This window comes from Mesoplodon mirus (genome assembly GCF_964341445.2).
Source record: "Mesoplodon mirus genome assembly, chromosome: 7".
NCBI classification, from domain to species: Eukaryota; Metazoa; Chordata; class Mammalia; order Artiodactyla; family Ziphiidae; genus Mesoplodon; species Mesoplodon mirus.
The window spans coordinates 88534141-88561774 of NC_138983.1; the positions used below are offsets into that span (position 1 = coordinate 88534141).

Here is a 27634-nt window from a genome sequence, read left to right on the forward strand (position 1 = left end):
ATCAATGAATTTGGTAAAGTAGCAGGATACAAAATTAATGCACAGAAATCTCTGGCATTCCTGTACACTAATGATGAAAAATCTGAAAGTGAAATCAAGAAAACACTCCCATTTACCACTGCAACAAAAAGAATAAAATATCTAGGAATAAACCTACCTAAGGAGACAAAAGACCTGTATGCAGAAAATTATAAGGCACTGATGAAAGGAATTAAAGAAGATACAAACGGATGGAGAGATATACCATGCGCCTCGATTGGAAGAATCAATATTGTGAAAATGACTCTACTACCCAAAGCAATCTACAGATTCAATGCAATCCCTATCAAACTACCACTAGCATTTTTCACAGAACTAGAACAAAAAATTTCACAATTTGTTTGGAAAAACAAAAGACCCCGAATAGCCAAAGCAATCTTGAGAACGAAAAATGGAGCTGGAGGAATCAGGCTCCCTGACTTCAGACTATACTACAAAGCTACAGTAATCAAGACAGTGTGGTACTGGCACAAAAACAGAAAGATAGATCAATGGAACAGGTTAGAAAGCCCAGAGATAAACCCACGCACTGCTCAACTTATCTTTGATAAAGGAGGCAGGAATGTACAGTGGAGAAAGGAAAGCCTCTTCAATAAGTGGTGCTGGGAAAACTGGACAGGGACATGTAAAAGTATGAGATTCGATCATTCCCTAACACCATACACAAAAATAAGCTCAAAATGGATTAAAGACCTAAATGTAAGGCCAGAAACTATCAAACTCTTAGAGGAAAACATAGGCAGAACACTCTATGACATAAATCACAGCAAGATCCTTTTGGACCCACCTCCTACAGAAATGGAAATAAAAACAAAGATAAACAAATGGGACCTAATGAAACTTCAAAGCTTTTGCACAGCAAAGGAAACCATAAACAAGACCAAAAGACAACCCTCAGAATGGGAGACAATATTTGCAAATGAAGCAACTGACAAAGGATTAATCTCCAAAATTTATAAACAGCTCATGCAGCTCAATAGCAAAAAAACAAACAACCCAATCCAAAAATGGGCAGAAGACTTATATAGGCATTTCTCCAAAGAAGATATACAGACTGCCAACAAACACATGAAAGAATGCTCAGCATCATTAATCATTAGAGAAATGCAAATCAAAACTACAATGAGATATCATCTCACACCAGTCAGAATGGACATCATCAAGAAATCTAGAAACAATAAATGCTAGAGAGGGTGTGGAGAAAAGGGAACCCTCTTGCACTGCTGGTGGGAATGTGAATTGGTACAGCCTCTATGGAGAACAGTATGGAGGTTCCTTAAAACACTAAAAATAGAACTACCATATGACCCAGCAATCCCACTACTAGGCATATACCCTGAGAAAACCATAATTCAAAAAGAGACATGTACCAAAATGTTCATTGCAGCTCTATTCACAATAGCCCGGAGCTGGAAACAACCTAAGTGTCCATCATCGGATGAATGGATAAAGAAGATGTGGCACATATATACAATGGAATATTACTCAGCCATAAAAAGAAACGAAACTGAGCTATTTGTAATGAGGTGGATAGACCTAGAGTCTGTCATACAGAGTGAAGTAAGTCAGAAAGAGAAAGACAAATACAGTATGCTAACACATATATATGGAATTTTTAAAAAATGTCATGAAGAACCTAGGGGTAAAACGGGAATAAAGACACAGACCTACTTGAGAATGGACTTGAGGATATGGGGAGGGGGAAGGGTAAGCTGTGACAAAGCGAAAGAGAGACATTGACATATATACACTACCAAACGTAAGGTAGATAGATAGTGGGAAGCAGCCGCAGAGCACAGGGAGATCAGCTCGGTGCTTTGTGACCGCCTGGAGGGGTGGGATGGGGAGGGTGGGAGGGAGGGAGATGCATGAGGGAAGGGATGTGGGAACAGATGTATATGTATGACTGATTCACTTTGTTATAAAGCAGCAACTAATAAAAAAAAAAGAAATGTACACAAATATTGAACGTTAGTAAATTTATTTTTCACACGTGTACAGGTTAATGATTTTTAAATATTTTATGTGTATTCCAGAATTGAGCAAATGAATAAATAGACTGCAAATAATGAGAATCAGGTTTCTAATTGTTAAAGAAAAGAGTTACAAATAAGGAAAGGGTAAGGGAGGCTAGAATAAACCCTGTGGTGTTGGATTGGAATCAAGGTATCAATTTGAATTCATATATCAATTTGAAGTTATATATATATGTAGATAGATGATAGATAATGTGTGTGTGTGCACACGTGTGTGTGTATACACACACACCCAGATAGATAATATGAAAATAGAGATACTTGTATATTTTTATGTATTCGTATATATATTTTTAGCTCTCTCTGCTGAAAACACAATGAGGTAGCTTGGATAGTGATAAATCCACCTCATACCAAGATTCTGGTTTCTGAATACCATTATTAATGCAAGGAACAAGAACTCCATGGAGAAATGACTGATTCAAGGCTGAGACAGAGGAAAGTAAAAGATGGGTCTGGAGCATTTTGTGGTGTCAGAAAATAAGATATTACTCCAAAAATTGTATGGCCATGTAGGAAAAATATAGGAGACAGCTGGAAGGAGTACCAGTGACCAAATATGGAACACTTTGAGAAACAAAACTATTAATGATAGTAATAAATTTTAACCCGTAGAATAAAATAAATATCCACAAGTTCACACTGATGTATGTATATATATGAACAAATAACCAGATAAATACATAAATGAAGGAGAAGAATAGCTCTTTCTTATACTCAAATTATAGTTAATAAAGGTAGAGGGAATGATGGGAATAGAAAATGAACAATCATCAAACACCACAGTAATGGGTGGAGTCAAAAATTATTGATGGATGCTAAAATTAGTATGCGAAAATTAAACAAGAAGCAGAATATTTGAACAATCTCAAATAATTACAAAGGGAAAAATAGTGATTTTGCAGCTATCATTATAACTAAGTCATCAAAGTTAATATCCCCAGTAGTGAGACATACCTCTAATATTTGTACCTCTAATATGTACTGAAAATGGCATATCTCTCCTGAAGTGTTCTTGTCAAGAAATACATATCCTCAGTCTAACCATGAGAAAATATCAAACAAACCCTATTTGAGAAAAATTCTACAAAATGACTGGCTAGGATTTTCCATTAGTTCAAGGTCATAACAGACAAAAAAAAGACTGAGGAACTATCCTAGATTAGAGAAGAATGGGGAGATATGACAAGCAAATGCAATAAGGGATCCTAGATTTGAATCTGGACCACAAGACAATAGGCAATATTTGAATACGAGTCTATAAATCGTTAGTAGCATTGTGACAATGTAAACTTTCTGCTTTCAATAATTATACTCTAGTAATAGAAAATGTTAACATTTGGGGAAGCTGAGTAAAGGGTATATGGGAACTCATACTGCTATGTTTGAAGTTTTTTGATAAATAAGATTTGATAACACAGTTTTATAAAACCTTAGTTTGGACATTTCTGAACCTCTTTTTTGTTTCCTTATGGAAGAAAGCTGCTTGTTTAGGGTTAATACTAATTCAATGGGGGTAAAATTTACACAGGACCAACCCTAACATTCATAGTGTGTGGCACAGGAAACAACTTTGAATGGCCATTTCAAGGAACAATATACTTAAGTGTATACAATGAGTAAAATGGATGAACTACACAAATTAATGAGTTGAAAAACCATAGAATCATAGAATTTTCTCACTGTAAAGGCTCTTACTTTCATAACTTTTCAGAACTTTTCCGTTCCTATGGGTAAATACCAAAGAGCAGGATTACTAGATCACTGTATGGTAAAAGTACGTTTATTTTGTAAGAAACTGCCAAGTATCCCACTAGCCACAAATGAGAATTCCAATTGTTCTGCATCATCACCAACTTCGGTATTTCAGTTTTGGGATTTTAGCCATTTAAATAGGTGTGTAGTGGTATCTCATTATTGTTCTAACTCAAAATTCACTGATGACATGGAATGTGTAGCATCTTTTCATATGCTTATTTGCCATGTGTCTATTTTCTTTGTTTAACCATAGTAGTTTTGTTGTTTTTTTTTTAACCAAGGCCTGCTAACTCTTGTCCTGCTGTGTCTATTTATGTTGTCTTTTTTCTTTCTTTCTTCTTTTTTTGAACTTTTGATCATTTAGTCTTTTTCCTGGTTATGTCCAATTATTTTTTATACTAAAATTGGGCTTAACTTATTTTAGGAAACTATAAAGATACCTCCACATTCTGGATGTTGTTATCTTTCTCTTGAAAAGATTTACTTTGGCCCAAGGCAGACACTTACTATAGGGACTGGTAACCTTAGTCCATTCTCAGTTTGAGCTCATTCAAAGCCATTTTTCAGTCTGTGTGAAGGTTGGTCTATTTCTGTCTTGTCCTTCCCTACGGGTGTTGCCATTTGGGATTACCATGTGAAAGTTCGGATTCTCCCTGTTCCCAGCTACCCTTGTATTTGTTAGGCTTTAAATGTAATGGTTCCCACAGCCCTGTGAGACTAAAGATACACTTAGCTTCTCATTCCATTAGTTGTTGCCTTTAGCTTGAGCTGTTGCCCTTTGGCTTCTGTGGTTAGAGTCTTTTGAACTCCTTGGCTTTTCAGTTCCTAGGCTGTAAGATTTGAATCAGCAAATGCCCAAAGGAGAAAAGCTGCACCAAATGTCAAGCTTGCGTCTGTGTTTCCCTTCTCTCCACAACTTGGCCCACATGTCTTGGTGTCTCTCTAACATTCAGATGCCAGCGAACAGATGTTTTCTTACTTTATCCAGCTTTTCTAAAAGCTGTAGACTTCACCTGATCTTATGTTATTATTGAACTATCATCTCAATTACCCCTAGGAAGAAAATTTACAATTTTATGTTTTATTTTTTATTTTCTATATTACCTCAGTTTCTGTAGAGACCTTTTACCTCACTGTTCGGTCTAGTTCCTGTGTTAGCAGTAAGATGGAGATAAGCTGGAGGCTAAGAATACTGGGGGGAAATCACTGATGAATGATATGTCTCATTCTTTTTGTTTTTCCTCTCCTTATTTATTACTCTGGCAGCCTACACCTGCCTTTCTTCATTTGACCCAGTTGCCCAAATAAGAAACCCACTCTGGTAAAGACCTGACTTTACTCTCATAAATGTCTGCATGTTAGGATTAGCTAGATGATGAACACCATGCCAGAGTTCTTTGTGTGAGACTTTTGCAGACTTTTGTTAGCCCTTTAGTTTGCCTCTTGCCAACGCTGCTCAGATTGTTGAGGTTTTCTAAGATTCTGTAGGTCAAACCTCTCTACCTGCATACCAGATGAGCCCTTCTCTCTTTCCTGACCTCACTTGTGGGAGGTTAGCCCTCGGTTCTTCTTTTTCCCCATCCAATCATAATCGTTCATGAATTCTAAAAGGCCCTCAAAGTATCTGTCATCCCTTTCTCTCTTCTCTTTTCTATCAACACTGTTAAATATTAACCATATATTTGCATACCTCTTTCTTACTTACAGTGGAATATTGGAAGGCTCGATCATTAAGTGTGAGTCCCACCAAACTAGGACTCATACAACACTCTCCTCCAGGCCAAAACTTTTGATATCCACTGGGTTTTTCTTATACTATCTTATATGTAGCTAAATTTGTAATGATTTAGTTAATGCCTGAGTTATGTGACAATAAGAAATCAGTCAAATTAGCACTACAGAAGTGCAGCTTAGACCTAGGGACCAGAACCAAGGACCACAAAAACCTGTTAACCAATAAGTTTCACTTGTACTTCATGTTTAACAACTGCTGAGGGTGAATGGGAAGTGAGGGAAAAAGAGTTTAACTTCATATCACAGAAACTTGCGCTAAAATGAAGAGGAAAATGACCCAGTTCCTGGTTCAAGTCACTGTAATCTGCTTCAATAAATAATAACAGCACACAAGGAAAACAAACACTATATGATAGGAACAATGGATAATTAAATACCAGATCAGGGAGGACAGATTACACTTGCTATGGGATTTCATTAAAGAAGGCTTCCAAAAAGTACTGGCTTCTTCTGAGAAGACTTCTCAGAACAGGTAGCATTTAAACTGAGTCTTGAACAAGTATATAGAGGGTAGGGAACAGGCCTTCCGGGCAGGGAACAGGCACAGTGTCAGGAATGGCACAAAGGGCTTATGGAATAGGGGACAAAACTGGCTGAACACAGGAGTGCTACGTGTTGGGGAATATGGAGGAAGGCTGGCTGAGGTTGGTTAAATGAAACATAATTAGATGGAAGAGAATGTAGGTGCAAAGACACATGGAAGACTGTGGAAAGCCCCTGAAGATGGAGGTCAGCATAATAATATGAAGAACTCAGTGGTACTTTGACACTGTATGAATGTCTAGGTTTAAAAAATCAGGAAAACACAATAAAACAATAAACTACTGATATAATGATATGTAACCAGAGGCCAGATACCAAAGAATACACACTGTGTCTTTCCATGTATGTCATATATGGTGATAGAGGTCAGCTTAGGTGTTGCCCTGGGAGAGTATGGAACAGAAAGAAGTAACAGAGAACCGTGTAGGGTGTTAGAAATATTTTATAATATCTTGATCTGGTGTTGCATACATGGGTGCATAGAGATGTAAAAATTCAGTTATTAGCAATGCAGTTAACCTACTAGAGTTTTTTTTTTAATGTATGCGTACATTAAAAAAAACTCTAGTAGGTTAATTAGGCTGTCAGTTGTATGAAGTAAATTTTGGTCAAGGAATAGCCAAGGTAGTAATGCAGTAATAAGTTATAAATGTACTCACTGTGCTCTAGAATGTCACAATTGGAATACAAGAAATATGTGTAAGAAAAAAGACAAATATTCAACATTGATGGTTGGATGAGCTGAATAAGTTAGATCACTCTACTTTCAATTTAAGAACTTGGCCAGTGTTTGGATACCTCTGAACAAAGAAAAAAAAGAAATACAATTTTTATTATGCATATGCTATGTATCAATCCCTGACTTATATTTTGACACATATAAACATGGGAAATATTGCACCTTGTAACTGAGACAATGAAGATGAGTGAGGTAGCTGGTTTTGACACTAGAGGCTGAGAAAACCATCAGCTCATAATCGTAAGAAGTCTGAAGTCGGAGGAAAAGAATCAAGAGGAAATAGTGGTAAGTGCCAGGAGCTTCTGGAAACTACATCAGAGATGAAGACTCCAGGACTGTTGAGCTTTCTAAGATTCCCAATAACTCAGGTAAAAACAGAGGGCTTAAAACTGAATCCTGGGGATATATGTATGCATATAGCTGATTCACTTTGTTACACAGCAGAAACTAACACAACACTGTAAAGCAATTATACTCCAATAAAGATGTAAAAAAAAAAAAAACTCACTCCTGCAAAGTAACAATTGTTACGACAAACAGTAAAGAATTATAAGAAAAATAATCACATGCCTGTCCCAACAGAGAAATATCCTAAGCTCCATCTCACCATTTCTCCGATTGGCCTTTCACAAAATACAGTCCCATCAGCTGAATATAGGTTTGTCAAGTAACTGTGAGTAAGACTGAATTAAACAAAAATAAATCAATTCCTTCCTCCAAAACTTTTCAGAGTATGTAATGTAACAAAGTGAAACTTGAATTTCATGTCGGGATGTAGAGTACAGCTCTTCCCAAATGCTTCTGTCTTGTAACTACATTAACATCATCTAAAACCAGTGTTCTGCAGGACAGAGATTGTGAAATGCTGCTCTCATCATGTAAGATATCAAGTCTTTCTGAAAATCCATTCTTCCTTCTGCCCTTTCTCCTGTTGTCCCTGTCACCTGGAATGTCTGTCCTAAGCTCCACCTGCCAAAACCCTACCCATTTTTAGGATCCAAGAGATAATAAAAGGCTTACATTACTGAAAGGCAGAGAAAGAAATCCCTTCCTAGGAATCTACATTTCCTTCCTAGGGAAAAGAAAAATTGTAAAGTATACCACAGTGACCTTAAGTCTATGAATGTAACTATGTTGTGTTACTTGGAGTTCTGTAAAAGTCAATGTGCTACAATATACATGGATATGAATGTTTGATCTCTTACAAGTAGAACTTGCTGATAACTTTCATCATGAGCGAGGTTAATGATTAAGGGAGCCATTGTATTTGGCTCAGCCCTTATAACTAGGGAATATTAAAATTGGAAAGGTCCCTAGATATTAGCAAATCTATCCACCTCGTATTCTAAGTAAGGAAACTGAGACCTTCATAGATTGGATACTTACGTTAACAAAGGAAAAGGATATAAGATTGGCAGACCTACCTTTTAGATTAAGAATTTTGAGATTTTTATAGACTACTAGGACATTATGTCCACTGATATTGAGACAATGTGTTTCTTAGTCATCATTTCCTATTGCACTGACCAAGCGAGGTGCCAGTCAGTAGTTGTACAAAGGGAAAAAGAAAACTTTAGAAACTCCCAATTTATATACACAGGGAAATTCATCATTCATGTTATTTAAGCTAACTGGATGCAGTTTATCAGCTACATTGAGGAATGGTGAAGTGAAGTGTCTACACAATTAACATGTTAGTTTGTGTCATGACCTCCCTGGTGTTCAAGTGAGTTAACGGTTAGCACTCAACTAGGCACTTAAGAGTCCATTATAAATCTGGACTAAACGTTTATTTGTGGCATCTTTGTTCTTCTTTGGTGCCCTTAGGCAGAATTAGCCCTCTTATGTTTTGATAAATTCAAGTATTAAACAGGGCTAAGGTTTCACAAGTTCTTTGGCCTGAACATGGGGGTAAGGGAGACCAATGAGCTGGAGTACTTCTAGATTTAAGAATAGTCAGATTGAGGAAGAAGAGTCTTATGCCAGAGGTGAAAGAAGACTGATTATAATTACCTATTTTTAAAAATTCCAACCCTTTTCAATGTTCTAAAGTGACCAGGAAGTACATGGGTATGCTAGGAAGTAAGGGAGTCAAGCAAGAATATTCTCTAAGAGTTTGTGGATGGCAATGAAGAGGAAAGGAAGATAGAGACAATCCTAGAAAAGGTTTTGGTTGGCCATAATAATGAAGTCAGAAGGAGAAGAAGAAAAAGAAGAAGAATGACACATGCAATGGGAAAGAGAAAGCAAGAATAGAGAAGCAAAAGGGAGAGTAGAAAAATGAGACAAATTTGGAGAAGGAAATGAGGAAGAAAACTGGGTGAAAGGAAGCACTGATGGTAGACCACCTGACACTCAAATATTAACACGATGCACATTTAAGATGTGTCATCAATGGCCATGGTCATTACCCTCAAATAGTTTACAGTATGTGTTTCAGAGACATTTATAAATTGAAAATGCCATTAAAATAAGTGCCAGGGTATAAGTATTCATGCAATTGTATGGGAGAATAAAAAGTCCCCCATCAAAGAGCCTTCTGAGACATTGGAAAAAAAGGAAAAACCTAAAAAGCATAAGACTCTTCCTATTTTCATTTCCAATGATACATCCCAATCTTGATGATCAATCAGCGATTTAAATATCAACTATAAACACAGTATTTTATGAGCTGCTATGCAGTATACTATACTAGAGCAATAGAACAGAGAGGACCTCAAACCCTCTGTTCCCTCAAATTGAAAGGCACGCTTCCTGACCTCTCCAGACCACTACTGGACACAGGGAACACACGCTAATGTTTCAGGACCCCAACCAGCAGTCACCTGCTTTGTGATTACTTCCATGACACACCCTCACTAACACCACTGACTTTCCTGCTCCTACGGGACATGACACATATTTCCTATTTTAACACATACCACAGTGCATTATGATTGCAGGTAGGTGTTCTAACAACTTAAAAGAGAATGATGACTTTTTTCTCTTTACGTCTTGTTATTTCCCTACTCATAATATTTCTTGAAGAGAAACCATAAAAATATAAGCAAACACAAAAAAACAGATAATATACAAAACGTGTGCTTTGCACCTTAACACAAACTTAAGTAAAATTAGTTCTGACAGTATCCGGCATGACAAACTTCCATAGTACAAATGAGAATGGACCAAGGTTTGAGCAGGTACAGGAGACAATCCACGCATGAACAACACCAAGGAAAGGTAGACAGGAAGTAACATGGTGTGTAGGAAATCACGAGACCAGTCTGATGGGAAGAGACTTAAACAAGACTGAAACTCACTTTCTAAACCTCCATCTCCAATTGGACAATTCGCAAGACACAGGTGCACCAAAGTGGCCAAATATTCAATCCCTTTAATGGGGAGGAACAGTTTAAAATTTTATAAATTTAGTTTGCCCAAAAGCAACTGTCAAATGTTGGCAGGACACAATGAAGGCTTACCTTTGTTAACATAGTTAAGTCTCTCTCTCTCACAACTAGCCCACTTGGCTCCACGTTCCTTAGCGCACCTGACGCACTTACACAGCATTGATGGGCTTTACACAACTGGAAGGTCACATCTTTATTTCTTATTGCAGGAACACAACATCCGGAAACTTTATTTCTATCAGAAGCTAAAGCAAAATTATTGTAAAATGAGTCATTTAAACCATACATTTTATCACCTTTAAAAAGCATCTGCTCTGTGCTAAGGATTAGAAATGACTCCTGTCCTTAAAGCCTCATTAAGGAGGAAGATCTATAAAGTCAAAATTTCAATCACATGAGATAAAGCACAGAAGTGCCTATGGAGGCCAAAAGTTGTATCTAAGTGACGGCTTCATGATAACCCTGAAGTACAGTCTGGAAAGATGAGGCTACGCAGAGGTGGAGTAGGAGGTGCATTAGCTGCACAGGGAGCACCTGTGCAAAGACACTCAAGCCTGACACCTGCTGGGCACTGTAAATACTGCAGGTGGGGATGACTAAAGACCAGGGGTCCAAGTGTGAGAAGAGACAGAAATGAAAATAGAGATGTTGGCCCAAGCAAGCCTGGGAGAGAGCATGGCTTGTATCCCACAGGTGATGAGGCCTGGGGCTACCACTGGCTGAGTAAGGGTGCCTCCGCTGATGAGAAAAAGGCGCCCCGCAGCTGAAGGACCGACTAGATAAAGGGAGTGATCACAAAAAGCTCCCCTTCCTCAGGGCCAAAGAGCCCCAGGAGGCTTGGCAAAGCACAGTTCAGATTACAGGCTTCTGTGCAGAGCACACGCTGGGCGGCTAGTATGCACTAACTCTGTGTGGGCAAGCCATTAGCAGCATTATTTCAGGCATATCTTGTCATGTTAGAAGATCACTCAACCCGAGTAGGCAGATGAACTTAGAGGAACTGAGACCAGGGGCCGCAAAACCACCCAGGAGTTTCTGCCAGAGTCGGGGCAAAATGTAATGTGGATGAAGAAGCAAATTTAGGAGGAGGCCAAAATTTACAAGCTAGACCCACTGGATGAAAGTCATAAAGAAAGTTCAGTGAAGGAATTCTGAAGAGAATGGGCTCTGCATTTTTCTTACAATCAATGTAAAATATTAGGCAAAATTAAGTACAGTGGCTTTTAAGGTCCCTTCCAGCTCTAACTTCTTTTGATTTCTAACTTATTACTCTGGTTAAGTAAAGTCCCTTCAGAGGTACAGAACAGTTCCTACACCTGAATGGGATGCAAAGAATAATCTGACTTCTCTTCACCAGGGAATGAGTTGAACTGTCCTTGCAGAAGAAGTAACACATGGTGAGAACCCCAGATCCTAGAAAAGGGCCAGGCACACGATAAGTATTCAGCTTTTTGAAAACAAATGAACAATCATTTCCTCTCCTAGATCTCCACACCCTTTCTCTGCTGGCTGCTTTCTTTCAGCTTATAAACTTCCTCAGTATACCCACTTAAAAAGCCCTCAGACCTATGATTCTTTGGATCTTCTTGTGGGTAACCTAAGTCTCTCCCATGCCTTCAAACACCTCTCCTCCCCAAAAGCCCACATCTGAACCTTGGGCCCAGACCTGTCTACCAGGCCCCTCTAAAGCACTGAAGATGAAGTAAGATCCTCTCCCCACCCCCAATACCTTCCTACTGTGCTCTGTATCTCTCAAAAAGATGCAGCTGTAAACTGTCACCCGCGCTTGCTGCCCTCCCTTTTCTAACTGGTCACCAGGCCCCACCCATTCTCTCTCAGATCTGCAAAATCCAGTCCAACCTTTTATAACTTAAGTGGGAACCTTAGATTACAATTCACCCTGCACCCAATCAAGTGCCTTGCACATGGAGGTCCAAGTGAGTCTCTAAACCAGAAGTCCATCTCACTGTTCTTTAGGGTTTCCCACAGCCTTCAGGATAAACATCTAAACTTCTGACAGGACAAACAAGGCCCCGTTCTGTTGGGTCCCACTAGGTTTCCAGTATCAACTCTCATTTCTTTCCCAAACCCTGAGTTTGAGTCCTATACCTTAGTTTTGCCATATTTTCTTATATTTCTCAAACTTTGACACACACTGCTCCCTCCTGCCACCCCAGGAGCTTCTACATATCCTTAGAAAGGATGGCACCTCCTCCAAGAAGCCTACCCTGAACTTTCCCTTCCAAGATTCTGTGCTCTGCAAAGGGGGAAGGTTGGGGGGGGGGAGGGATACATTAGGACTTTGGCATTAACATAGACACACGACTCTATATCAAACAGATCATCAACAAGGACCTACTGCACAGCACAGGGAACTCTACACCATGGCCTGGAACAAACTGTACGGGAAAAGAATCTGAAAAGGAATGGATATATGTATAACGGAATCACTTTACTGTACGCCTGAAACTAACACAATATTGTAAATCAACTATCCTCCAATATAAAATAATAATTAAATTAAAAAGAAAGATTCTGTGCTCTGTAGCACCAGAACTCACTTCTTCCAGAGCACTGACTACTGTGCTTGTGCTTACCTGCCGCCCAGTAGAAGGGGAGATTACCTAGGGCGGAAGCATCGTCTCCAGCAGCCCTTGGTTCTGACAACTCATTCAAGTGCCAGGATACTTTACACACATAACCTGCTTAATTAATTCTAAGAACCCACAGAAAGAGTGGTTTTTAATGTCATTTTACAAGTGTGGGGATTGCAGTTCAAAAGTAACCTGCCCAGGCCACAGACAGCATAAGCCCTGGAATTCAAACCCTAGGCTGCCTTCACACCAGTGTTCTTTCCACTATATGATACGACTACTGAAAAACAGATTTTTTTTTCCTGAGCCCTGTTTTAATGGAAAGGAAATGAAGCTGGGATATACCAATTTCCTAATCGCTTTGGCGTGTACCAGGCAAAGTTGTTCAACAGACCAGGTAATATCTGTGGAACAATTAACGATGCTCCAAACTGTCCTAAGTGTTCTACATTGTAGGGTCTACAAGCATTAACACAGTTCGACCTTGTAACCTCCAGAGAGAGTGAGTCCTGTTCAGCCCATGCTACAGATGAGAATACTGAGACCTAGAAGCCTTAGAGCACTCGGCCGGGGTCACCGAGCCGGCAGGAGTCCTAGGCCACACGCCCCATCTAGCGCACGCACACCCGGACACTGGGCACCGGTTCTAGTGCCCACCCTTCACCTTGCACCATCTAAAACCCCGCTTCGCAGCGCCCACACAAGAGCCCCTGGAAGCGGGAAGTACAAAGCTGTCTCAAACAGATGAACCAGTTTGCACGGCAGAAGTTGAGACACGGATGTAGAGAACAAACGTATGGACACCAAGGGAGGAAAGCCGTGGGGGGTGGGGATGGTGGTGTGCTGAACTGGGCGACTCGGATTGACGTGTATACACTGATGTGTATAAAATTGATGACTAATAAGAACATGCTGTATAAAAAAATAAAATAAAATTCAAAAAAAAAAAAAATACTGTCTACTGTCCTCCGCGCCCCCTGGAACACTCACTGTAAATATCCAGGAGGTGCTTGCAGAATGAATGAATCCATGAACAAACAAGCTCACTCATTTCAAACGTGCAGTCACATGCGAAATCTGACCTTCTGAGAAGTTAACCTTCTGGAAGGAGCCCATTTTCTTAATGTATTCAGCATCGAGTCATCACAAAATATGAACTCTTATAAAGTACTGGCCCCTCACTTCCCATGAGAAAGCAAAATTCCTCAGCAGGGAAATGGGAGGGTAGCAGACATTACCCGCAAAGCTTTAGGAAGGCTGCGGCTCGCTGAGCACGTCACTAGGGCCCCTGACCGCCTGCCTGGTAGTAGGACAGACACACCAGGAACGGCTGCTGACCGGCAGAAAGAGCGCCCGGCCAGGCAGGCAGCACACCCCGCACCCTGCCAAGCGAGGTCTGGCCAGCAAGGGAAAGACGCTCTCCACTGCAGAACCGCCCACCACTATAGATAGCCAGGTCCTGCCACGGCCTGGACACACGAGGCCTTCCTTACAAGGGTTACACATCTGTGGCCTTGCTCTGCCTCGAAGAAAAGACAGTGACGGCGACAACGTGACCATCTCCAGATGAACTTTCAACTTCGTTTCAAGTGCCTGGGTGCTGGGTCACAGTGGATTTCTAAACTCTTCCAATATTCAAAAATACCAATTTCTAAGATGCAGAAGGGGTGTTAAACATACACTTAGCACAGACCCCAGTCCCACTCCTGAGTATTTTCTCAAGTGAGGTAAAAACCCAAGTTCACATGGAAACCTGCCCTGGAATGTTTACAGCAGCTTTATTCCTGATCCCCTCAAAACTGGAAACATCCCACAAGTCCTGCCACCCGCACGCGAATGGACAAACGGAAAATGGAATACAACACAGCCAGAAAAAGGAGTGGCTTCTCATACCCGCAACAACAGGGATGACGGACTTCCCTGGTGGTCCAGTGGCTAAGACTCCACACTCCCAATGCAAGGGGCCCGGGGTCCATCCCTGCTCAGGGAACTAGATCCCCCACGCCGCAACTAAAACATACTGCACGCGGCAATGAAGATCCCATGTGCCGCAACTAAGACCCAGCACAGCCAAGTAAATAACTACCTAAATAAATATTTAAAACAACAGCAAAAAAAACAAACCCGGGAGGAATCTCGCATAGGTTTTGCTGAGCCAAAGCAGCCAGAATCAAAAAGCTACATGCTGTTGTTCCGTTTATCTGACTTTCTGGAAAAGCCAAAACCTTAGGGACGGAGAGGAGATTAGTGGCCAAGAGGCTAGAGGCACCCTGGCGCCAAAGGGCAGCAAATAGGATGACAGGATTGCTCTGCCGCCTGATGGCGATCAAAACTCCCACAACTGTGCACTACAAGTGAACTATGCTTCACGGCTACTAAGGACACACAAATTCGTACATTTTGAAAAATGTGCCGGCCAGCCATCCCCTGCATGACAAATGCAGTAAGAGGGGCGGGGAGGCGAGGCAAGTGGATCAGCTGGAGTTCTGAAGGTTCTCCCCACTTTCAGTTTCCCTCCCCTGGCATGTCTCCCCGCCCGGCCCACTGCTGCTCAGGCCGCCCACCCGGGCCGCCTGGAGTTACCCAACCGGAAAAGCCAGAGACCAGGCTCAGCCGCGCCTCCAGGCACAGGAAGGGCAAAAATAGAAAGCGCCAGTGCGCAGTGGAGGGCTGGAAACCCTCGGACCTCAGATAACTGCGGAGAACCGGGGCTCGGAGTCAACATCGGCTCCAGGCGGTCCCAGCGTCCCGACCCCGGCCGCGACACACTTTCCACAAAACTGACACACACGCGCGGGTCGCGCGGGCTTCCCCGCCGGGTCGCCTGGAGGCCGGTCCCCCGCAAGCTGAGCGCACGAAAGGGCGCCGGCCCAAGCCGCCCGCTGCGTTTTCCCTCCGGAAGGTGGGCTGCGGGGCCCAAGCGTAAACCCTGAGACAAGGTACACGCGCACCACGCCGCCACAGGGGACGAGAGGCCGGGCGCCCACCTGGCCGGACACCCTGCATTTCTGCAATCACCGGACTTGTGTGTAAATTTCCCTTTGGCGTGTCATTTTCCAAAGGCCACTCAAGATCAGGGGACAGCACGCCTCCTCTCCAAGTGTCCTGCCAGCCCACCCACTCAAGATCAGAGGGACAAAATGCCTAACTAAAACAAAACAAAACAGAAACACAAAAAACTGGAGAGAGGGAGGAAAGGGTGCCCTCAAAAAAAAAACACAAAAAACCTAAGCACGTTGACAGCGCTAAGAATAAACTACCAGGCAAAAGAAACCCTACATGTCAAATCCTAAAGTACAGAAGGGCAAGCCCGCCGGCAGTCCAGGCCCGGGGAGACCGGGGTCCCCAGCCCTGCAGAGCCAACCGCAGACCGGCTCGGGCGCCCCTCAGAAGCCCGGGGTCCCCGCGGCCGAGTCTGCGCCCCCGGCCGGCGCCGGCTCCCCTCTGCCCACCCTGCGCGCGGGGGCTGGAAAAGGCCGCGGAGAACCACGGCGGGGCGGGAAGGGGGGCTCCAAAGAAGGTCTGGCGACTCGAGTGGCTCCGTTTCTCGGTGGGCTCAGCGCCCGCCGTGGGGGAAGAGGGGCGGGGGTCCGGGAGGAGGGGACGGGTGGCACTTACGTAGACCGGCAGCGGCCACGGGCAGACGGCGGGCTCGGCCCCCACGAGCGATTCCAGCCTCAGCTCCAGCTTCTCCCCCATGTCTTCGCGCGCCGCCCCCGCACCGTGCTAATCTGCCGGTTGGGGGAGGGGCGCGGCGCCGCCGGCGGGGGCGGGGCAAACAGGCAGGCGGGCAGTGAGGGGAGGGGGCCTGGCCTGGGCCTCAGCCGCCTCCGCCGCGCTCCTGTCCGGCCCCCGGCTCCCTCTTTGTGGTCACAGGCCCCGGGCCTCCAGCGCTGCTGCGAACTCGGGCCTGCGTGAGGCGAGCACAATGAGCCGGGGACCGGGCCGAACCACTCGCGGCGCGCGCGGCCCACCCTGTGGACACGCCCGCTCTCACGCACGCACGCACGCACGTCTTCGGCTGCCCCCAGCCACACCCACCGGCCCGAAGTGGGGACCCGAGGAGACCCCTCGGGGCCTGGGGTGGCGGGTTCGACTCCCGCCCTTGACGTACCGTGACCCCCCCCCAATAAGAAGACTATAATTCCTCATTAAATATGACAGCTGGAATCCCGGCTTCTGTTCACAAAAATGCCGTGTATTTAGCCTATGCTAGGCACCAGACCGCGGACGCTCAGTACTGGCAAAAAAGGAAATGCCCTGCCCTCGTGGCACTGCCATTTTAATTGGAATAGTAGGGACAATGGTCAAGGGAGAAAATAAAGTGTCATCATCGCCACGGGGATGGTTAATCTCATGTGCGCACTGCGTGGGGCCCCGGCAACCACAAACATTATTCCAGATGTGGCCAGGAAGGTATTTTTCAGAAGAGATTAACACTGAAATTGGTCCACTTTGCGTAAAGGAGACTGTCAATGCCGCGGCGTGGGTGGGCCTCGTCCATCAGTTGAAGGACTGGAGAGAAAAATGAGGTTCCCTAGAAAGAGGGAACTGTTCCTCCAGTGGCCTTGGGACATCAGCTCTTCCCTGTGTCTCCAGCCCAGAGTCCTGCCTGGACTTGCCTGCCTCACAGTCACATGAGTCAACTCCTTAAAACAAAACTATATATGTAAAAATACTGAATATATACAAGCCTATTAATTTGTATATGTGTATACATATTATATATATGTACACACATGTTTATATGTGCGTGCGTTTGTATTATATGTGTAAGTACTATATACAGTATACATACAAGCCTATATATTTGTGTGTATATATTGTATACATGTATGTATGTGTATATATATAGTATACATATCATAAATGTGAACATGCTGTATATATACACACACCCATATATTGATATATGGGTGTGTGTATATATACAGTGTATGTACGCTGTACGTATGTATGTATACAGTGTATATTTATATATAGGTGTGTATATATGTTGTATACCTGTATGTGTATATGTTGCATAGGTATTATATGTATATATATATATACTATATATAGACACACTTGCATATGTATTTATATGTGTATGTACATGCGCATATTTACACATAGGTGTGTATGTGTGTGTATACATTGTGTATATGTATGTGTATATATCTTATATATATGATATATATGTATATATATGATGAATTTATATGTACAGTACATATATATTTTTATGCTACATGCTTTTATATGTAGGTGTATATATGTGTCTATATGTATGTACGTGTATTGCATATATTATATATGTATGTATACTGTATATATACACATCTAAATATCTTTGTATGTGTGTATATATGTATGATATATATGTACTAGGTGTGTCTATTGCATATGTTATATGCATGTGTACATACTGTATATATACAAACTATGCATTTTATGTGTGTATGTATAGTGTATATGTATATGTGTATTGTATGTGTGTATACATACTGTATATATACAAACGATGCATTTTACATATGTGTGTATATATGTATGTGTGTATTGCATATACTATATGTGTATATGTCTGTATGCATACTGCATATATACACAGCTGTATATTTTTGTATGCGTGTACATATGTATGTGTGTGTATATACACACACACACCCTATGGATTCTGTTTGTCTGGAGAAGCCTCACTGATACAGACACTTATAACAATTGAGCACCTGCTCTCTGCCAGCCAGGGAGCCAAACGCTTGTCTTTTCGGTGTCTCCCTTAAGTGTCACAAGTCCTGGGAGGGAAGGTGATGCCGCTCCTACCAGTTGAGGTGCCTCAGGGTCAGAGAGGCGCACAGGGCGGGGGGCTGGAGCCTGGTGGAGCCCAGGTGGAGTTCTAGCAGCAGTACAGCCGAGCAGTGCCACTTCCCCAGGTGCTTCACACAAAGACGCCGAGGGAGAGACAGGGTCTGAAAGAGGGGATGAGGAAGCTTCCATGGGTCCGCAAGCCCAGACCAAGGCTGACTCGTCAAGGGTGTTAGAGGTCAGGACTGTGGTTTCCCTGGGGGTGGGGTTACACAGAGCCATTCCCATTCTGAAAAAGTATCCATTCTGCTCTTGTTTGTATGTTTACCCCCCTCCCCCAAATCTTTTAAAAACAGATTCTCTTGGCTGCTGGGAGCACACATGGGGAAGTTGTGTGTGAGGCGGTGTGATCCAGGGGACAGGGAGGATAAGCCCCCCACTCGTAGGGCCAGGAGTGGCTCAGCTTTGTGAGCTAAGGATGGCTCGCGAGGTCCCAGAGAGAAGGGTCCCTACTCCGTCCCTGCTCCGTGCATCCCATTCCCAGCCTGAGAAGCCCAGAGCTACCCACACACACACACACCAGGGAGGAGAGCCAGTCACCCTGGCTCACAGGCTGCGGCTCCAAGGCTCAGGGCACTAGGAGCTATTTTCAGCTTTCATGCCCTAGGACATGGCCAGAGCTATTGTCTCCGGAAACTCTCTGTCTGTCTCTCGCCCGCCCTCCCTCCCTCCCTCTTCCGCCTCTTCCCCTCCCGCTCCAGCTGTCCTGCCCTCCACCCTGCATTTCTACACAGGATGGCTCACAGACAGCTGCTCCCCGAGTCCACCCGCCACCATTCGATGGATGTCAGAGCAAGCCCTGGGGACTTCCCTGGAGGTCCAGCGATTAAGACTCCGAGTTTCCACTGCAGGGGGCGCGGGTTCGATCCCTGGTCAGGGAAATAAAATCCCACATGCCGCACGGCACGGCCAAAAAAATAAATGAATAAAAAATAACGTTAGAGTGATGAAACATCCCTAGTGGTGCAAGGATGGGACGTACAGCTCTATGGTATAGAATAAAGGTCCAGAAGGAGATATGTGAGAACCTGATATGACAGAAAGTGGGGAAATGAAGGAGTTTTCAATAAATGGCATTCGGACAATTGCATACCCACGTGGGAAAAAGTAAATTAGAGAAAACAAAAAGCAAGCCCTGGTCAGGTGTGACCTTGGGCCCAGGGCCATTGGCACACATTGTCGTGTGGGATGTTCTTCCTTAGACTCCTCCCTCCCTCCTGTGTCACTTTCCCCGCCAGGTAAAGAACTCTGCCTGGTCAGTAAGACCCTAGAGGTCCTTGGCCATTGCTATTGCAGTTGGAATTGTTACTGTTTACATAGGGTGACCAACACCCACCCCCAGTTTGCCCAGGACCGCTCAGGTTTGAGCGCTGGAACTGTGGGGAAACCCTCATTCCGGGGAACCCCAGAAGGCTGGTCAGCCTATTTAGCATGGATCTCTCACTTGATCTCCCAACCCCCGAGAGCCAGAAAGGGAATCTCACCCCTCCTTCCATGGTAACCTTCATTCATTCATCCACTCATCCCTTTATTCAACTCCTTTATTCAGCAAGTATTTATGAAGCATTTACTACACATCAGACACTCCTCTAGGTGCTGGGGACAGTAAACTGAGAAGGTGTGATGGATTACATGGGGATGATGTCTCGGAGACCACTGCAGGGCAGGGGAGGTGGGAGAGGAAAGGGGCAGTTCTAAATGCAGCCTCTGACGGGATTGGGGCAGACCTTGCCCTGGGCCAGGCTGGTTGCTTCAACACAGCTGTCCTCACCCAGGGCCATCCTGCCCCCGCCTCCCCCAGTTTTTTGGTGATGTCTGGGAAAATCTGTGGTGGTCACTACTGGGGTGGAGAGGCCCCTGGAATCAAATGGGTGGGGCCAGGGATGCTGCTGAACCCCACACAGTGCCCAGGAGGGGCCCCCAGCAGAGGATGACCCGCCCCAAATAACCCCAGTGCCGTGGGGGAGACCCTGCACTAATATTATTCAGACCCGCTGGTGCCCCTAGATTCCTGCACAGGCAGGGACTCTAACCGGGTCACCTCTGTATCCCGAGGTGACCTAGAGTGGGGCAGCCAGGAGGGCTGAGTATCGGGGGTGAAATGACAAATCTCTGTGCCCACTCTCCCTGCCACACCCCAGGGTCGATGTCCTCTATCTCCTCCCTGTGCAGGTAGCTTTTCCCTGAGCCATTTCTTCTTGTCAAGGTCCCGGTCACAGGTTGGGTTCCCCGAAGATGACATTGAGAGCAAGGATTGGAGTGCAGGTGGTTGATGTGAGACGTGCAGAGAACAGATACAGCTGCCACAGGGTCCCGCAATTCCACTCCTGGGCATAGACCCGGAGAAAACTCTAATTCAAAAATATACATACAACCCTGGGATTTCCCTGGTGGTCCAGTGGTTAAGACTCCATGCTTCCAGTGCAGGGAGCATGGGTTCCATCTCTGGCCAGGGAACTAATATCCCACATGCCTTGTGACAAGAAAAAAAGAAAGAGAGAGAGAAAGAAAAAGAAAGAAAGAAAGAAAGAAAAGATACATGCACCCCAATGTTCACTGCAGCACTATTTACAATAGCCAAGACGTGGAAGCTACCTAAATGTCCACTGATGGATGAATGGATAAAGAAGATGTGGTACATATATACCATGGAATATTATTCAGCCATAAAAAGAATGAAATAACGCTATTTGCAGCAACGTCGTGGATGGACTAGAGATTATCATACTAAGTGAAGTAAGTCAAAAGAGAAAGACAAATATATGATCTCACTTATATGTGAAATCTAAAATATGGCACAAATGAACTTGTCTACGAAACAAAAACAGACTCACAGACACAGAGAACAGACTGATACGGGTTTGGGTCTCTCAGGGCCTTGGCTGTTTTATCAGTTTATCAAGCCTCTCATGAACCATGCTGAGTCTGAAGAGTTACTACGATACAATTTGATTTTACAGCACTATCCCCAAAATTTAAAAACAATCTCAAAAGCAAGCCAATCCCCCACTCCTAGAAGAGTGAAACTAGGCACATTTTTGTTCCCAGAATCCAGTACAGAATTTGACCAAAGAACATAGCAGAAACTCAATGGCATTTGAGAGAAAGAGAAAGTCTCTGGTTTTAGCCTCATTAGGATGTCCATTAGTCTATGCCATTTCTTTGAAATTTCTGACCTGCAAACCTCGAACCAGGAGGAATCTTTTAGCCTGACGTTGATTTGTCACCATGAATTTGCCATGTGCAGTGCACAGCCCTGAGCATCTATCACACGTGGACTCTTGAGCTATCCTTCCTGTTTGATGACCTTGTGGTTCATACTGCAGTACTGAACTAATTATGGGTTCTGTCTAGTGACATGACACCTCCAGTTCTGAGGCGTAGATTTGACAGTCCTATGCCGCCATGGCCATTTTCACTGCCTTCTGCTATGGAACTGCCTAGACCAAAGGCAGCTGCCTTGAAGAGAACATTTCTTTCTCCAACATAATTGACAAATCCAGTGTCAGCTTGGGTCCACATGTAAGGGGAGTCACTTGAGCCTACGGTAGACCATATGTGTCAATGCCGACAAGTTCTATAAAACATGTTTTCCTTACAATTGAGTCTTTGTCTCAGTCAAGCCTGCTTGGGAAAAACTGGACCTGAAGGGTACAGTTGGCTGTGGCTGCTATTGCAGCAGCTGGCTGATGGACAGCTGCCTGAGACGTTTCTGCCCTGTAAACTCCTGCACACTCTCAAGTCAAGTGCCAGGTATACTAAAGACCCTCCAGGTGCCTTATTCATTCCACTCCAGGTATTGCTCAGTCACCTGCAACTCCCTAATGCCCCTTTTCTTTATGTCAGACCTTTACTTAAGTGGCTCGAAAGAAACAGCCACTTTCCCACACCATAAGCTGTAGCCATCAGCCAAAATCAAAGTATCTTACGGCTGGTAGAGTGGGTTGGATGGTGGCCCCCAAAAGGATATATCCATGTCCTCATCCTTGATGGTTACTTCATTTGAAAAAAAAATGTTTTTACAAATGTCATTAAGGATCTTGACATGGGATTTCCATCCTATATTATCTGGATGGGTCCTAAATAGGATGACAATTGTCCTTATTATACAAGAAGGGCAGAGGGACATTTGAGACAGACAAAAGAGAAGATACAGACACAGAAAGGAGGTGATGTGAAGACAGAGACAAAAACTGAGTGATGTGGCCTCAAGCCAAGGAAGCTGGCAACCACCAGAAGCTGAAAGAGGCAAGGGATAGAATCTCCCCTAAAGCATCTGTAGGGAGAGCAGCCTTGCTGACACCTTGATATCAGACTTCTGGCCTCTACAACTGTGAGATAGTAAATTTCTATTGTGTTAAGCATCCAAGTTTGTGGTAGTATGTTACAATAAGCACAGGAGAATAATACAGCATGTCTTAAACCTTTTCTAGGCTTCAGCAGTTTACTGCACAAACTTAAATATTTTCAAACAGTCAAAGGTCCCAACATCCCACCATACATTAAAGACCAAGGCACTGGAATACCTTCCTTGGCAGTACCAAAGTATTTTCCATGTGGGCATTTTCCTCTCCAAAATGTCTGCTCCTTTCTTTTTATTTCTCAGTGTTCCCAGGTAATGCACCAAATGTTAGGGTCTTTTAATTACCTTTCAGCAGCTACAATGCCTTAATTCCATTTGGTTTGGCATAAATTAGAAAATAAGAGAAAAGATGGAGGGCCGAATATTCCTGTTACTGTTGATAACCCTGGCTTGAGAATCCAGTTTGAATGAAATGATCACATAACTGAACCCCAGAATGGGGCAGATTTACTAACTAGTAATACACAGAATGAGAGAAACAGAAGACACTCACTCACACTCTCAAGGGAGAGAACAGAATTAGTCAAGGCAAGCATGCACGCTTAATTCTTTTCAAGCTTTCTATATAAGTCACTTGATCACCCTGGGGCAGAGCCAGTAAAGAAGCAGCGCTGATAGGACCCTACGAGCTCTCTTGACAGGACTAAAACATCACGAGCAGGAAAGGAACATTCCCTCACTCCCCACCACCACCACCCCCAGCAGTAAAAAATGATCATCCACATTGACAATGTAAAAGAAATCAGAAGCTACGTTAACTCTGATTTACTCTTAGTATACCAAAAGCTTATCAGGAGCCTTGTGCAAAAGCATCTTGATTGGGCTTCTCTGGTGGCGCAGTGGTCCGGGAAGATCCCACATGCCTCGGAGCGGCTGGGCCCGTGAGCCATGGTTGCTAAGCCTGCACGTCCGGAGCCTGTGCTCCGCAACGGGAGAGGCCACAACAGTGAGAGGCCCACGTACCACAAAAAAAAAAAACACCCAAAATCCCATCTTGATTAGTTGCTAATAAAAGTCTTTAGAAGCAGAACCCTCCACATGCAGCAAAGGGAAGATGCAGACCTGTATGCTTCAGGATTTTCTCACCAAAACCCCACACAATTTCTTTACTATTCCAGCCAAGTATGGCCTAGCCCTACTCTTATCCCTGTTTTTCTTGGTGTAGTAATAAAGAAACATAGGTGGAAATAAAGAAGACATATCAGGTAGAAAGATATAAAATAGTGGGGAAAATAATATGTGAAGTCAAGTACCACCACCATTTACTAGCAGTGAACTTTCAGCACCAACATTAATATTTTTTCCTGTTATATCTGTAAATGATAATAACTAATATGTACATAACAATTTTCAATTTAATCAAATCTCATTTTTATAACTAACTACTTCACAACAAGTAACATGCCAAGGCAACATCAATAGATGAAAAAAGGTAGTCCCTGGCCCCAAGGAATGTTGCCCAGGAGAAGACAGAGATATGTAAAAAATACAATCACAATACAGTGTAGCGAGTGCAGCAATCAGGAATGAAGAAGTGCAAGGGTAGCAAAAAGGAGCGTGTGATCACAACACTCAAAAGAAGACTGCACAAAAGACATAATATGTAAACTGAGGTTTGAAAAATGAAGTGGGTTTCCCAGGGAGAAAGGAATTCTTGGAGGAGGGAAAAGCATAAAAGAAGACAGTGAATTGTTCATATAATCCAGAAGTGAAGTAGGCAATGGCAGGAGAAATGATTGGACACAGGCGTCATGAATACTTGCAGGTCTGCATTTTAGCAAGTCCATTCTAAAGGAAACTTTGAGGATCAACTCGGGGGCGGGGGACAGTGGGGGGACAGAGCTAGTCATTCCTGCCAGAAACACTGGAACCAGTTTCTACCAACCCACCAATAGAACGGCTTCAAAGGCAACATGGTATCACAGAAAGGGCTTGTTCTTTTGTTTGTTTTTAGTTCATTAGGCCTCACTTAAAATTCTGATTCCACAATGCACCTGCTTTGGGATCTTGAACAACGCTCATAACCTCTGCAAGTTTCAGTATAGTAAGTTTATGTGATTACCTTCATCTGTAATATCCCTGCGTTGCAATCTTAATGGAAACTCAAGTTCAGGTCAAAGACAAGTTTCTCTGTGACTTCTCTGAATTGATTCAAAAGCCGTCTCTCCCGTCCTCATTTGGCTTCTCTTATGGAATCTCATAAAAACTTCTAAGACCTCTTTGGTTTTTTTTTGTTGTTGTCTGTTTGTTTGTTTTTTAATTTAAGTATAGTTGATTTACAATGTTGTGTTACTTTCAGGTGTACAGCACAGTGATTCCTTTTTCACATTCTTTTCCCTTATAAGTTATTACAAAATATTGAGTAGAGTTCCCTGTGCCATAGAGGAGATCCTTGTTGTATCTATTCTATGCCTTCTTTGAATGACCATAGCACTTGTTGTCTGTATCATTTTTATGTCTCTGGTTGCTTTGTGACTGAAAATGAAAAATTTCTATTTGTTCATGTCCTGGCCCTTCCTTAAAAATCTGTTCATTTTTGTATTTCATATTTATTGACTACATCTTAGACACCTTGTGAACTGCTGGTTCTAGATGTTAGTAAAATATAGACCTTCCTGCTCAAAAGGTCGCAGTATTTGTGGGAAAACAAAAAAAATGAACAACCTATGTCTCAAAGAGCTTTGTACTTCCCAAAGAGAACACACCTAGTAGGTACAATAAATACACGTATCATACATAAATGTATAAATAGTTAATGGGATTGAAAACTAGAGATAACTGCTTTTCGATTCTGAGGAAATGATGATTATATTTCACCAGGAGCTCAACACCACTCTGAGAATGAGGGCTTAACCCCCGTCCTGACTCACTGCATCGCTTTTCTGTATAAAAATACACAAGTCTGTATATACGCTCTAGAAAAAGGCTTATCTGGCATGAATTTCAGATAGCAAGAAGAAAACTTCAAGAGGTTCAGAGAAACATCCAGAAGCTCAGATGATTGGCACTAATACAACTTGCTTGACAGGAAAATAGAGCTGTAAATCTCACAAAATTAGATCATCTTTGAAGAATTTCAAAACCTCCTGCTATTAATTGGAAATCCTAGAAGAACCACTTCTTTTAAAGCACACTGATAATATGCTTTACAGCTTAATATTCAGAAGCCTATGTTTTGGCTAAGTGAGCTTCAGGAAAGAAGGAAACTTGAGGTTCAGTTCCATCTACTCTGGAACCTCTGGTCAAGACATCTACTTCTGTGCTCAGCCATCTCATCACCTGTAAAATGGAGGCAACTCTAAGAACACATAGTTACACAGATGCTGCACAGTTTCACGTGTCATTGTCCTCATTTGTTTCAGAAAAACCAGTAACATCTAAGCTACTACTGCAAAGAGTGCAGTGTTCCTTGGGGTCATCTAGTGCAGCTCTGTCAAAGGAAAGAAAAGGAAAGGGGCCTAGAATAACTATAATTTTCCCAAGAGGACACTATTATTTTATGGTAAATCTGAGTCAAGAACCCTGATCTCTTTGATGACATTCCATTGTTCTTTCGTTGGGTTCTGAACAACACAGAGAAAGAAAGAGAAATAAAACTCCTATGTGCTGTGTCACTGGTACAGGATGTGGCAAGATTGGAATTGGAGAACTACATATTAACAGGTATTTGGGAAATTCTTCAAACTAATTAAGATATATACCAGGTCCATAAAAAACAGTATGTTTTCTCAAGATGATTCTGTGGAATGAACAGAACTGGTAACTGAAGGTGTCTGTGTGCTGCAGTTCCAAACAGGATGGGTGAATGCTTGTCTTCTGGCACCTTGAAGACTCCACCCCAACACACACATTAAAATAAAATTAACATTTCAACTGGGTCATACTTAATTCTGCATGTTCTTGTAAGTCAGCAAAATATTCCATATATCATTTAAGTTGTCACTCAGTTTTTGTTTTTTTTTTTGCGGTACGTGGGCCTCTCACTGTTGTGGCCTCTCCCGTTGCGGATCACAGGCTCCGGACGCACAGGCTCAGTGGCCATGGCTCACGGGCCTAGCCACTCCATAGCATGTGGGATCTTCCCGGACCGGGGCACGAACCCGTGTCCCCTACATCGGAAGGCGGACTCTCAACCACTGCACCACCAGGGAAGCCCCATATCTGATTTTTGTATTAGGACTCTTCTAATTTTTTATATACATTGGAAAATAACTCATGTCTTTCTAAGGTGTATATCTTTGATTATATTTTCTATTTTCATAAAGCTTCTTGTATTCTCTACTCAAAACAGTTGTAAATAATGGCTGCATGTAACTAATCAATAATCAGCCATTTTGTCCAGATTTTCAAATGTGTTGGTATAAAGCTACCATAGTATTCTTTTGTAATTAAAAAAAATTCACTCTGTTTTATAGCTAGTCCCATCTCTATCATATTTGGCAAATATTGCTTATTTTATTGGTCTTTCTAAAGAACAAGCTTTTGGTTTTATTTGTCAAGTTTACTGCTTTTCTTCTCTATTTTTGACT

The 27634-nt window shown here is 42.9% G+C and overlaps 1 long non-coding RNA gene and 1 pseudogene across 2 annotated transcripts in view; both read right to left on the reverse strand.

Moving 5' to 3' along the window:
* LOC309808039 (3-hydroxyisobutyrate dehydrogenase, mitochondrial-like) overlaps positions 1-15901 on the reverse strand; it is a 39354-nt pseudogene extending 23453 nt beyond the window's left edge. The window contains exon 1 of the transcript in view: positions 15752-15901. The product of the transcript in view is annotated as a 3-hydroxyisobutyrate dehydrogenase, mitochondrial-like (transcript). The remainder of the gene's footprint in view (positions 1-15751) is intronic.
* The window catches only part of LOC309807700, a 54576-nt gene extending 37581 nt beyond the window's left edge, over positions 1-16995 (reverse strand). The window contains exon 1 of the long non-coding RNA XR_014294636.1: positions 16514-16995. This is a non-coding gene — a long non-coding RNA (uncharacterized lncRNA). The remainder of the gene's footprint in view (positions 1-16513) is intronic.
* Positions 16996-27634: the final 10639 nt, after the last annotated feature.